Raw genomic sequence first — 14,675 nt, 5'->3', positions numbered from 1 at the left:
CAAACAGGTATAATTTCCCCTTACTTCCTTCATCATTACTTTTCCCGTAAGTGCATCTTTTTTCTTCTGCTGGAAATCCTAATACAGGCTCATAATCCATTATCTCAAGTATTTTGTTTTTTGTTTTTATTTTGTTGTTATTTTAAAAAATAAATTTCCTACAAACATATTTGATGGAAAAGCATACTCTTTACTTATGTGAAGCTATTTTTAGCCATAAAAATACTAGTGTGACTCTATGTTTTGCTGCTGAAAAGCTAAAATGTTTGATTTCAGGATCTATCCTACATCCTGCTTGGGATGTTATATAGTATACACAGTATGTAATGTATATAACATGCAATATAATTTCTAGAAATTGGAAAAAATCTAAATTCCAAAACCCTTCTGGCTTCAGTGGTTTCACAGAAGACATTGTAGGGCTGTAATCACATATTTCTCTCCCGGGTCTATCCTCAAGGCTTTTTCTCAGTATTCCCCAGTCTGAATTTTCCCTCTAGGTTTATGTGTTCTTATCCACTTGAATTTTCCAGCTACTAATAAAGTCTCATTCTTATAATCATTGACTTCAATTTATGTATCCTCATCTTAACATTTGAAAATCATACTTTTATTTATACTGCAATTAAATTTCTTTTATGCTCTTTCTCTCTTTTTGATAAAGATGTTATATGTTTTCTCCCAGAGTTCTATTTTACTAGGGATCTGTAATAGTAATTATCCTGCATGAGAACTCCTGTACTAAGTCTTGTAGTAGTAAGAGTTTGGTTTGACTGCAAATGACTGGTTCTTTCTCACCACCATATGAGTAAAAACAGCTACTCAGGCAAGATAGATGTTTATTTTCACATAACCATGGACAATTCAGAACTGTTGGTATGTGGACTCCACAATTTTCGGAACCAAATCCTTCTATTTTGTTGCTTTGCCATCTTTGTCATTTGAATTCCATGTTGTGGGTGGGGTCAACTGTCACATCAGCAATCAGGCCAGCAGGAATGAGGTAAGAACTGGAGCAGGACACAGCATTTCTCTTTAAGGACATTTCCTTGAAGTTGCATTTATCAATTCTCTTTCCATTTCATGGAACTTAGTCAAGTGACCACACTGACATGGAAGGCAGTCTGAGTAATGTAGTCCATATTTGAGTGGCCATGTGCCCAGGTAAAAATCTTCATAGACTTTGGGGAAGATAGATACTAGTAGACTCCTTGCAGTCTCTGCCACTGGCTGTTGGGTACCTCATTTTCCTCTCTTCTTATTATCCTATTCAATCTTCAATCAAGAGTCAAGATCAAGTAGTTGGATCTCTTATGTGACACAGACCCATGAGTGGTAGGGGGCCAGTGACCTACATCCCTATGGGGCAAGGACTGTAGTCAACTGTCCCTTAAGACATACATCTTCTTGGAAATGGTAAAAAGAATGCAATTGTAGCTTTGGTATTCATGGATACAATAATAAAATATTGAAATACAAAGTTTGGAAGCAGTGGACTTGAATCAAATGGAAGCAGAACAAATAACAACTTTGATGATAATAATCTTCACATGACACTTTAACTTTTCAAAAGTGTTTCCACATTCTGAATATTATTGTACTTGACAGTGAAAATAATCATGATTTGTTGAAACTTATACTAGTTCCCTATTGTTGCTGTAAGAGATGATCACACATTTAGTGGCTCAAAACAACACACATTGATTATCTTACAGTTCTGGAGGTCAGAGTGTCAGAAATAGGCCTTACAGGGCTACCATTAGGGTGTTGGCAGTGTTGATTCCTTCTGAAAGTTCCAGGGGAGAATTCATTCCTCGCCTCTTCCAGCTTCTAGAAGCTGTCAGCATTCCTTGGCTCGTGGCCTCACCCTCCTCTGCTACTCATGCTGATCTCCTGCCTCCCCCTTCTAAGGTTCCTCATGATCACACCAGGCCCACCTGGCTAACCCAAGATAATCTCCCATCTCCAGATTCATGTCTTCTTCACACCCGTGAAGTCCCTTTTGCCATACAAGGTAACATTCACAGGTTCCAGAGATTGGGGCATGTGTTTTTACATTATGAGTGTTGTGGACTGAACGTGTGTGCCTCCTCCAAGTGCATGTATCACAATCCTAACCCTCAATGTGATGACGTTTGGAGGTGAGGCTATTCATGGGGGCTCCACCTATGTCACGAGGGTGGAGGACCTGTGAATGGATTAGTGCCATTATAAAAGAGACCCCAGAGAGTGTCGGCTTCTTTCAGCCACAGAGAAAAGCTGGATGTCCATGAGCCAGGAAGCGGGTTCTCATCAGATACTGAGCCTTTCAGTGCCTTGACCTTGAACTCCCCCACCTCCAGAAGTGTGAGAAATAAATATTTACTGTTGAAGCCACTCAGTCTATAGTATTTTGTTATAGCAGCCCAAATAAGCTGAGACAATAGGTTTTATTATTATTCAGGTATGGTGAGGAAATGGGTCAGGAGATGACTGCCATTACGTACAGCGTGTGTTACTCACAATTCAAGAGCAGAGGTCACACCATGCCATGCAGGGCCACGTGGGGAAGCACCAGGATCGGTCAGGAGGCAGAGGGAATGAGAAGAAAATGTGGGCAAGAGACTTTATTATGGGTTGTGAGGGGGAAATGTAGGACAGGCAGGCAGGTGTAGTATTGCCCATTTTAAATAATTTCACTGGGCTCTAGGGCATCGTGGCTATTTCTAGTTGTTTAATATCTGTCCCTGGGGTGATTAGGGCAGGGGGATAGTGGCTCTGCAAGTGAGAGCTAGATAAAGGGGGTCACTGGGGGCATGGGCTTTGGATTGGTGGCTTGCATACAAAAGGCACACTTGTAGGTGAGTCCCTTACTACTGCTAGGAACTGACCAGTCCTGGGAGGGGGAGTCTCTCCAGGATCAGCAAGACCCCAGAAGTCAAAACATCAGAAAACACAGAAACTAAAAAGGCATGACTAGAATAACATGGACATCTTGTAATATAAGTATGACATTCAGTATAAGTGTTATATTCAGTTTACAGATGAGAAATTTGAGACTCAGATACTAAATAACAACTGTCACACAATCTCTAAGAGGTAGAAACAGAATTCAAAGCCAAATCTGCCCAAATAAAGCTCATTCTCCTGAAATAAATGTCGATATCCCCATTTTACAGATCACAACCCTTTATCAATGAAAACAACTCTGTACAGGTAAGGGAGGCATCCTTCATCAATTCTTCCTCCCGTTTCCACAATTCTTGCAATTAATCAAACAATCTGAGCCAGTCTTCACTTCATGAGAACAGCTGTCTCCAAAATGCTGAGGACATAAACAACTATAGAATAAATTGAGTTTATGGCAGAAAATCTCCTACGATGTGGAAGAAAGGAGACCTTCGTCATCTTTCTCTGTCGTGGACGTCTCTCAGTGTGTTGAGGTGTGCTCTGTGACTTCCGTGGAAAGGGCATGGCTGTGTCCTTCTATGCATTTTGCAGTCATTCCCATCTGCAAATACCATTCCTTCCATAAATAACAATCACTCATTAACTCCAGGAACTATTGACTTCCCTTTCTTCAATAAACACTTCTGTGGGCTTGCTGTCTGCTTCCTCCTTGCAGCCATGGTAACCGTTGTTGGGTAATGCATGGTTGCCAGGCTCCTGAACGGGAGTGAGATTTTTTTTAAACCTGATGTCACATCCAGGACAAACAAGAGAAGTCCTTTTAACCAAATAGGACTCCTATATAACAAGAGTCTTTGAGAAGAGAGTCGTATGACCTAAGATGTCCCCTCCAACTACTTTGGTAAGGGTCCTCCACCCACAGAGATCTTCCTCTATTCTGAGATGGAGAAATAATAATTAGAGACTTTACGCATAAAATACCTGCTGTGCCAGCATCCATAGGTGGACCAAAATTCGGTTAATCCTCACAACTGCCTTAAACATAGGTACTAATATAATTGCCATTTTAGAGATGAGAAGAGCTAAAATTTGGAACATTGAGCCCGATGTCCAGCGATGAGAGTGAAGCTGGGATTTGGACCCGTGTGGATGATTCTAGGTTAGAGTGTGTGCTGTAAAACACTCTCACTGGTTCACCTGAAGTTTAGGGCACACACCATTTTCATTATGTGTATTTTACTACCCACTGGCTTTCTTGTTCTAGAGGTGAAAGGACAGGCTCTCTTCTTCTCAATGAGTGAGCTTATACCCGGAAAATACAGCCTTTCAGGAAACTGGCAAAACCAAGGCAAACTTTCTCTAACGAGGAGAAAGGGAGAACTCTTGACCAAAAGAGAAAGTGAAGGGCAGCTATGACCAACTGCAAGACCCCTCCCGTCCCCTCCACACACACACTCACACACACTCTCACACAGTCACACACACTCACACTCACACACACACACACACAAAAACCTGAGAAAGTGAAGGGCAGCTATGACTAACTGCAAGATCCCTCCCCTCCACACACACACACACACTCACACATACACACTCACACATACATACACACACTCACACATACACACTCACACATACACACACTCACACATACACACGCATTCACACACACACACACACACACACACTGTGAGAAAGTAAAGGGCAGCTATGACCAAATGCAAGATCCCCTCCCCTCCACACATACACATACACACTCACACATACACACACACACTCACACATACACACACTGTGAGAAAGTAAAGGGCAGCTATGACCAACTGCAAGACCCCCGCCCCTCCACACACACTCGCACATACTCTCTCACACACACACTCATACATACACACACACTCACACATACACACACAATACTCACGCACACACACACATACACACACTCACACATACGTACACACACTCACACATAAACACACACTCACACATACGTACACACACTCACACATACACACACTCACACATACTCACACACACACACTCACACATACACACACACAGACTGGGAGGTGCACTGCCCTGATTCCAGCTGGTGGACGGCAGGGGCAGTGCTGGGCCACTCTGGAGTCTCTGAGCCTTTCCATTTCCTATAAGCGGGGATGGTCCTGCTATGGAGGCTGGCTGGACATTCTGGCCTGTGATGGCATCATTCACCTACCAATCATTTAACAACAAACAGCTAGAGTCTAATCACACTCAGACCAATCATTTAACAACAAACAGCTGAGTCTAATCACACTCAGACATTCAAAATCTACCACTTGATTGCAATGCTGCATCGGCCAGCTTTACAAGCAAGGTGTCAACATGGAGAGTGTGTTAGTCCATTCTTGCACTGCTATAAAGAAAGAAATGCCTGAGACTGAGGAATGTATTTTAAGACAGGTTTAATTGGCTCATGGTTCTGCAGGCTGTACAGGAAGCATAGCAGCTTCTGCTTCTGGGGGAGGCCTTAGGAAACACATAATCATGGTGGACGGCAAAGCGGGAGCAGGTGTCTTCCATAGCAGGAGCAGGACCAAGAGAGCAGAGAGGTGCCACAGACTTTTAAATAACCAGATCATGTGAGAACTCACTATCAGGACGATAGCTCCAAGGGGGATGGTGGTAAAGCATGAGAAACTGCCCCCATGAAAAGCATGAGAAACTGCCCCCATGATCCAATCATCTCCCACCAGGCCCCATCTCCTACATTGGGAATTACAATTCAAATGAATCTGGGTGGAGACACAGATCCAAACCATATCAGAGACCAAAGAAGGACAATCTTCCCATGAAGTTATATTTGCTTAAGGGGCTCCCAAAGTGCATTTTCCTGGGGGCCTCTTCTGTGGCAGCATGTCACTACACTGTGAGGCATTATTCCTTGACTATCTGCACCTTATTGACACTCAGATGTAGGCTGACATTCTTAACCCGTGTGAGAGTTTTTAGATTGGTAAGAACAAAAGTAAAGGTGAACAACCACACACAGAATTAGTAGAAATAAAAAATAAGCTGTTAAAAGAAAAGAAATGAACTGTCAAAAACGATATGAAAGTAGCCAGTCTTATTCTCAATGAAAGAAATGTAAAATCAATAAGATACTATATTTATTTATCTGCCCTACAAAAAACAAAAGTAAAACCCTTCTGTAGACAGTATAAGAAAACATTTATATATGCTGTAGTGAGAGTATAAATTGGTTTAATTATTATAGAAAGACATCTTGGAAAAAATACCACCTTAAAAGCAATAGATTAGATAGATGAGATAGGTAGGGCTAGGTAGGCGTGCGTGCACACACACACACACACACAGAGTAAAAAACATACAGTAGTTCTCCCTTCTTCACCGCTTTGCTTTTCAGTTACCTGAAACCATGCTGTCCAAAATATTATAACTGTGTTCAACTATGGTCCAAAAATATTACATACAATAAGATATTTTGACAGAGAGAGAGAGAAAAACCCTATTCACACAACTTTTATCAGAGTGTATTGCTACAATTGTTCTATTTTATTATTAGTTATTGTTGTTAATCTTCTACTGCGCCTAATTTATACGTTAAACTTGATCATAAGTATGTATGCAATAGGAAAAGACAGTTTCCAGAAGGTTCTGAAATGCGTGGTTTCAGCATCCACTGGGGAGCTTGGAATGTACCTACAGCAGGTGAGGGGAGACTACTGTGTATATATTGCATGTCCTTTGACCCAGCAACCCAACTTTCAGGCATGTAATCTGAGGTGATTAAGAATGTATGACCCGGCTGGGCCCAGTGGCTCATGCCTGTAATCCCAGCACTTTGGGAGGCCGAGGCTGGCAGATCACCTGAGGTCAGGAGTTTGAGATCAGTCTGGCTAACATGGCAAAACCCCGTCTCTAGTAAAAATACAAAAATTATCCGGGTGTGGTGGTGCACACCTGTAATCCCAGCTACTCAGGAGGCTGAGGCAAGAGAATCGCTTGAACCTGGAAGGTGGAGGTTGCAGTGAGCTCAGATCGTGCCACTGTACTCCAGTCTGGGCGACAGCGCGAGACTCTGTCTCAAAAAAAAAAAAAAAAAAGGAAAAAAGGATGTATGACCAATATACTTGAAAAGATGCTTAACCTCACTAGAAATCAAGGAAATGCAAATAAAATACAAGGTTCCATTTTTAATCAAAGTGGCAAAAATCAAAAGTTTGATCATATAAAGCGTGGGCGAGGTTGTGGTGGCACACGTGCCCTCAGCTGCTCTGCAGTGAGAGCGTTATTTTCCAGCTACTTTGGTGGGCAAAATGTTTCTCCTCTACGACCTAACAATTCCACGTTCTGAATCTCCCCAGAGAGACATCTGCACATGTGCACAAGGTGAAGATTGAATGCAGCATTGTCTGTCTTAGCAAAAGCTAAACACAACCCAAATATCCAGGGATAAGAAAATAACTCAATAAACGTCGGCTTATCCTTATTATGGAATCCCACACAGCAGTTGCAGATCTTCATGTGTTGACGTGGAAATGTCTCCAAGGCATACTGCCAAGTGAATGTACAGCATGTTAACATCTGTGCACCACTCGACCTCACAAATAAAAACGATTCAGCATATCTATCTGTCTATATCTCACTTAGGTATCTGAAAATATACGTACGTACATTTCAAAAAAGGGTACGCATTAACAAATAATAGTGGCTGTCTCTATGATGGCTATAACAACTCGATTGAAGCTGGTTAATGAGGACTTTAGTCTTACCTGTTTTAAGGAAGTTTTCATCAAGAACATGTTTGTTTACAATATGCATAATTTTAAAATGTTTTAAAAAATAACTGTGAAGATTTCACTACACTAATACTTACCAAGGCATTATTTGGTAGAGTGAAAATTTGGAAATAGCCTAATTGTCCAACTACAAGGTATTTAGTTAAATATATTATGGGAGATCTCATGATACATTACAACACAACCATCAAAATAATATTTAGAAGTCCAGTAAACAACCGAGAGGAAATGTTCAGATTAATGATCAAAAAAAAAAAGCAGATTACGAAACAGAGTGCACCTCATTAAACACGTGTCAACCCCAGGGTCCAGGGCAGAGATGTCAGATTCCAAAATCAGAGCATGCTGGCCCAAAGGCTAAAGGTTCGGTAATACCAAAGTCAGCAATGCTAGTGCAGACACAACAGAAAACTGAGGGCCAAAGAAATTGAGAAGAAAGCCAGGCCAGATGGCTGGATCAAGGATGGAGGCAAAGTGCTAAGGCTGCTGCCTTAGACAAATCCTGTCGGCACCTCTCCTCCTTCCACACCCTTCTGGAGTAGGCCCGGCTGTGCCCAGGGTCTGAACCCAGGCACTGATTGTCCCGAGTCTGGAGGAGGTCTGGGCCTCGCCCTCTAACTGCTTCAGCAGGGACTGGGGCAGGCCAAGGACAATGGCCTCCACCTGCTGGGAGATCTTTCCAGACCAGAGAGCGGAACCTGCAGAATGCAGAGGCCTTCTGGTTTGCTGGACAGTGGTGTACATTCCAGGCTCAACTCTTCATTCCTCCAGGGAGTGAAAAACCCCGCTCCACCTCCTGAGAGCAAGGCTAGGTTGTGAATACCCTTTCCTTTGACGTATTGAGAAACGGGTCCACATTCATTCAGTCACGAGAAATGTCACTCAAAATGGGAGTTTCCTCCTTGAGAGTCAAGAATGAATGTTAGAAAATTAAGTGGCAGAATTAGTCAAAGAGCAACCTCTTCGTGGAATAGATTTGACATTACAGAAAAGGAACAGAGAGAAAGGAGAGAGAACAGAAAAAGGGGGTGGGTGGATAAAGGGCGAGGAGAGAGAGAGAGCTTGATTTCTGCATTTATAAATGACAATGCGGTTTTGTCTAACCACCTGCTGCAGCAGGGACACAAGGGAATCTGTGCCCTCCCATGCGGTGGAGGGTAGAAGATCAGAAAGACGAGAGGCCGGGGAGAGGCCGAGATTTGTACATCCAGCTGAAAAATAATCGGGCTGCTAAGCACAAGGCAGTTATGGTTTTAAAAAATTAAAATAAGCAACGAAACCAACCACCCAACACATTCAAATCCCTGCATGAGTTTGAGGATCGAGAAGTGGAAGAATTGAACAGGGAGAAACAACGAAGACGCGCTTCTGCTGCAGGAGGCAAATGCCAAGTGTCAGAAATGATTCCTGAAGCTGGGAGCCTCTGAGTTCAACTCATTATTTCCATTTGTTCATTTGTTTTTTCTACTGTGTTTCAATATCTTTTCCTCCTCTGGCTTTTCTACCTGCATGAAGTACTTACTGGTGGTGAAGGGGAGACACAACTCCCAGCCCGTTGTTTGTTTTACAAGTGGACTCTTGCATGGAGAGGAAGCTCAGGAATGGGGTGGCTGGGCAGGAGGGCTGCTGTGTGCCAGGTTCCAGCAGACTTGCAGACCTGCCCAGGGCAAGCGGAAGAACTGGTGAAACCTGCACACCTGCTTTGAAGATCTCAAGAACAATTTGCTTTGCTCCTGTGGCTAAGCCTGCAAACATATTAAAAGGTTTTCTGGGTGATTTGTCAGTGGATTTAGTTAAAGAATTTATAGCCTGACCCTGGGAATCGGTCTGTGCTTCAGAGCAACACTGACACCACGTGTTTGAATCTTTAGGACTAAAAGGAAAGTAAGATCACGAATGGAGGAGCAAGGAGAGATCCCAAACATAGCAGCTCTCATTATGAGGGTGCACTCATTTCACCCACGGAGGCTCTGAAAGGGTCAGCGCTGATGAGCTGGTCTGGCCTCTGCCTGCTCTACCCAAAAGTGAATGTGGGTGTCTGTAATTCTTGGAGTTCTTTGAGGTAGAAAAGATTATTCAGGGACTATTTTGATTTTAAAAATTAATATTCAACTTATTGAAGCTAGTTCTTAAGTTTTTAACGTTCAGCTTCTGAATCTTTTTACTTTTATTTATTAGGAAAGTGCATGCTCAACATGCACTTAGTTTAGTATTTGGGAAAGTCTGTCAATCAGAAATGAAAATATTCAAAAAGAAACCTGAGTATAAAAAATGGAAAAAGTATACTTACAATATTTATGGGGGCTAATTAAATATGCTATGGGATCCCCTCAAATATTGACATTTCCTTTACAAATTTATTATATTCAGGTTTTTTCAAGGGTATCTGACTGAGAAGCTTCCCCAAATACTTAGATAACTTTAAAAAATCATATAAAATAAACGTAAAAATAAAGCAGCGTATTAAGTTGCTGAAATGACCACATATTGTTTTCAAATTTTAAAAACTTATCCTTTCAATTTAATATTATAAATGTAAATAACTAAAAAACATGTAACATTAGAATCATAAGACTCATAAGACTCCCAGAGCACTTTGGGAGGCTGAGGTGGGCGGATCACCTGAGGTCAGAAGTTCAAGATCAGCCTGGCCAACATGGTGAAACCCCGTCTCTACTAAACATACAAAAATTAGCCAGGTGTGGTGGCGTGTGCCTGTAATCCCAGCTACTTGGGAGCCTGAGACAGGAGAACTGCTTAAACCTGGGAGGCGGAGGTTGCAATGAGCCGAGATCGCACCGCTGCCCTCCAGTCTGGGCAACAGAGCGAGGATCCGTCTCATAAACAAACAAACAAACAATTAAACAAAAGCAGTGCACTCCATTAGGCAATAAGTGGTCTATCCAACATTGAGAGGAGGTGCTGCCCTCCCTCTGCCTTAATTCTAAGTTTTGACTAATTTTTCCTAAAATTGTTATCAAAAACATTGGTGATGCAGCCTTTTAAAAATAATGCATTGAGAAACCAAAACTTCTGGTTCTGGCTCTTAAACTGGCAGAACAATGATGGAAAATCAGCCAACTTTTGTCTCCCCCTTCAGAAATGTTGCTGAGCACATCTGGTTCATCCCTTCCCTGGCCTCCTCTTCACAGCCGTTTGGTTCCTACGGCCTAAAAGTGTGTTGTGTAATTACTGCTAGGACTTTCTATCTAGTCACTGTAAGTTTTGCTGCTGGCACTTTTACTTGGATTTTTAATTTGGATTTGCATTTCTTTGACTTGCTTGTGTACCAGTGCCAACTAAATTATAATACAATGGTTTCTTATTACTTAGAATTTTTATTTTAACTCTGCTTAAAGTCTCTTTTGGACGTAATTAGATTCTTAATTATATAATCATTTTTATAATCATGTTAGCATTTCCGGGCAGTCACAGCTGTTTCATGACAGTTAGTTGACAAATATTGATTGTAGGGGTCTGCTGATTTTAAGATGTCCTCAATTTCATAGATGCCAAATTGCGGGTTGGTGGGGAACATGTCTCAGATTTGATGAAATATGGGACATCACAGAATATCTGAAAGATTAAATTGAGAGTCTAGCATACAGAACACTCATAGCATCTATTTTTTGGTTCTTCATAAATGTTAATTCCCCTTTCCTTCTCCCAATACTCAACTTTAGGTGACTTGACTAATGTACATCTTCCTCCTGCAAAAAGCAATGCAGAGTATTGGGGAATAGTCAACAATTGTAAAGGTTCCCCAACTGCCAGCTTCTACAGACCCTGGTTCTTCCCTTATTCTTACCTGTGTGGGTGTCTATCTGACACGGCTGGAGGAGGGTCTGAGGTCTACCTGCTGCCATGAAGTCATGAACATGTGAATCAGAATGCTATTAGGTTTAGGTATAATATTGCTTCTAGTGACGCCCTAACCTACAGAGTAACACTTGACACTATCTCATTTTTTGGGGGATGTATTTCTTTTTAAAGAAATGTGTATAAATGTATGGTGTACAAGCGCCATTTTGTTACATGCATAGATTGCCTAGTGGCCAAGTCAGGGCTTTAGGGTACCCATCACCCAAATAATGTACATTGCATCCATTAGGCAATTTCTTGTTATCTACCCTTCTCGTGCCCCCTCACACTTCTGAGGACCTATTGCCTATCATTCCACTCTCTACATACATGTGGACACAATTTTTAGCACCCACTTATGAATGAAAACATGAGTTGTTTGACTTTCTGTCTGGCTTGTTTCACTTAAGATAATGACCACCAGTTTCACCCATGTTGCTGCAAAAGACATGAAGTCATTCTTTTGACGGCCAGATAGTATTCTATTGTGTAAATAACACATTTTCTTTATCCAGGGGATTTTCTTCTTCCATTGATGGACATTTAGGTTGGTTCTATAGCTTTACTATTGTGACTAGTGCTACAGTAAATATATGAGTGAAGGTATCTTTTTGATAAATTGATTGTTTTCCTTTTGCATAGATACCCAGTAGTGGAGTTGCTGGGTCAAATGGTAGCTCTATTTTTAGTCTGAAGAATCTCCATACTGTTTTCCATGGAGGTTGCACTAATTTATATTTCCACCAACAGCGAATGAGTTCTTTTTTCTCTATATCCTTGCCAACATCTGTGATTTTCTGTCTTTTTAATAATAGCCATTCTGGCAGGGTAAGATGCTATCTCATTGTGGTTTGGATTTGCATTTCTCTGATGATTAGTGATGTTGAGCATCTTTTCATATACCTGTAGGACATCTGTCTGTCTTCTTTTGAAAAAGGTCTATTCCTTTTTTTTTCTTTTTTGCATACTTTTAAAAGTACATTAAGAGGGCATTATTTGTCTTTATTGTTGTGTTTGAGCTCCTTGTATCGTCTGGATAGTAGTTCCCTGTTGGATGAATAGTTTGCAAATATTATCTCCCATTCTGTTAGTTGTCTGCTCACTCTGTTGATTATTTCTTTTGCTGTGCAGAAGCTCTTTAGTTTAACAAGTCCCATTTGTCTGTTTTCGGTTTTGTTGCCTGTGCTTTTGAGCTTGCAGTCCACAATGTCATTTCGTGTGAAATAGTACCGGGGAGAGCTTTCCAACCTTCTCCATGTCAAGGCACATACAAGAAATGACACATTAGTCCAGCCACAGGGGTCAGCGTGGAGGCTCCTGGAGACCCATCCTCCTACCTAGGCCGCAGGAGGACGCCTCTCACACTGCAATCCCCCTGCTCCTGCTTAGGGCAGAGAAGAAACTCGCGGTGTTTTTTATTGGAAGCACCGGAATTACTGGACTTAAGGAAGGATGTCTGTCCCAAGAAGGGGAGGAGCAGGGGCGGGGACATCCCTGGCAAGGGTGACGTTTGAGGAAAAACGGCAGGCTGATCTGGCCAAGCTGCTGGGCACCCCTGGTCTACGCGGCCTGGGAAGCATCAGGAGCCTGGCAGAGGGGACCTGGCAGCGGGCACCTGGATGGCAGAGGGAGGCGGAGAACAGTTCCGGGACAGCGCGCTCCCATCTCCTGCTGTTCTGAGAGCCTCTTCCCCTGCTTCCTGCCCCAGAAAGCCCCATGCCTTCCTCGGGAAGGTCACTCAAGGGTAAGCTCAGCCATGGCTGTGACGGGGCTGGGTCCGGAGATGCTCAGCTTGGGAGACGCCAGAGAACCCGCACGTGGGGCCCAGTGCCCGCAGACACCCGTGGGGTCGGGGGTACTGTTTGCTCTCCAAGCCACCAGCCAGGTTGTGCACGACGCCAGGACAACTCTTCAGGGCTGAGACACGCGGCTTCCCTGGGCCCAGCACCTGGGCAGCACGTTCCGTGTGTATGCCCTGAAATCACACCAACGCATGCAGCCAACCCCGAGACTCAACCCCAAGGCCAGGACACGGGGCCAGTGCCTGGAGCAGCACAACGGGGTGCCCAGCTGTGACCCTGCCTACCTGGAACCCTGAGTCTGGTGGCACTGGAGGCTCAGCATCACAATGACCCTTTCTTGTGTTACCAAAAAAAAAAAAAAAAAAGTTTAACAAATACAGGCCATTGTTCTTACTTTTTAAAAAAAGGACTGACTGCTTAGGGGACTGCAGCCATTTAGCCCTACCTGACCTCCAAGAGTGAAGGGGCAGAGTCCCCACCTGTCACCATCTGCAGGACAGCCATGCGCCGCTGCACTCTCTTTGGCTGAGAACCTCCAGCATTGGTTGTAGGCCCCACTGTGGACCCAAAGTGAAACTCTGAAAATAGAAATAAAGCAGCTCATGCTCCAGCAAACAAATACTATGATTTCTGTCTACTGAAAGAAATGAGTAATCAACCTCTCAAAAGTCAGAATTCAACTACAGCATGTTCACAAAACCACTCACACTGCCCCTAGATGGGCACAGATGTTGACTCTGCATCTCCTTCGCTGTTCTAATTTTCCTCATGAGCCCATGCCCACTGGGGTAATAGGAAAAACAAACCGAACTGTGTTTAGCATGAGCTGGTAAACTTAGTCTGTTTGCAATGATAGAAACTACTCCAGTTTAAAACAAACACTCAGCCCCTTAGCAGAGACGTGCAGATGTTCGGATTTGATTGCCCTCTCCGGCTCCACGGCAAGGTGATGCCTGTGCTCTAGATAGAGTGACCATTACAAATCATCTTCCAAAACGGGCACTTTTTTCATTTTTAGAAACAAGTGCCTGGTTTAGAATGCAATGCATGTAAAAATAATGCAGTGCTGTCCGTGTCCCCAAACCATCCTCAGGTAACCGCAGTTAGCAGTGTCCTTCCAAATATGCTCCCTGCATAGAGGCACCTTGCACACACAGGTGAGCTTTTTCTCATTATTACTTGGAATTACAGCATGCATCTTATTCTATAATATTTATTTTTTAACCACTCATGTCAGATCAATCCGAGATGTGTTTGAGAGAGAAAGAGGGCACTATTAATAATTATGCCAGTAGAGCAGGTGATGTTTGTTCACCCT

General features: G+C 42.8%; 2 long non-coding RNA genes across 2 annotated transcripts; one reads left to right on the top strand and one right to left on the bottom strand.

Moving 5' to 3' along the window:
- Positions 1-3,150: 3,150 nt before the first annotated feature.
- LOC134809941 (uncharacterized) lies at positions 3,151-9,439 on the bottom strand. Its single transcript, XR_010156772.1, has 2 exons — positions 9,217-9,439; positions 3,151-3,645 (listed from the first exon to the last, which is right to left on the bottom strand). It is a non-coding gene; the product is annotated as an uncharacterized LOC134809941 (long non-coding RNA).
- Positions 3,631-7,521, top strand: LOC129143799 (uncharacterized). Its single transcript, XR_008547676.2, has 2 exons — positions 3,631-3,790; positions 7,260-7,521. It is a non-coding gene; the product is annotated as an uncharacterized LOC129143799 (long non-coding RNA).
- Positions 9,440-14,675: the final 5,236 nt, after the last annotated feature.

Source organism: Pan troglodytes, chromosome 3 (genome assembly GCF_028858775.2).
Source record: "Pan troglodytes isolate AG18354 chromosome 3, NHGRI_mPanTro3-v2.0_pri, whole genome shotgun sequence".
In the NCBI taxonomy this organism is placed as follows: Eukaryota; Metazoa; Chordata; class Mammalia; order Primates; family Hominidae; genus Pan; species Pan troglodytes.
The sequence above is the reverse complement of the archived record's forward strand: the minus strand, read 5'-3'. Positions and strand labels throughout refer to the sequence as shown.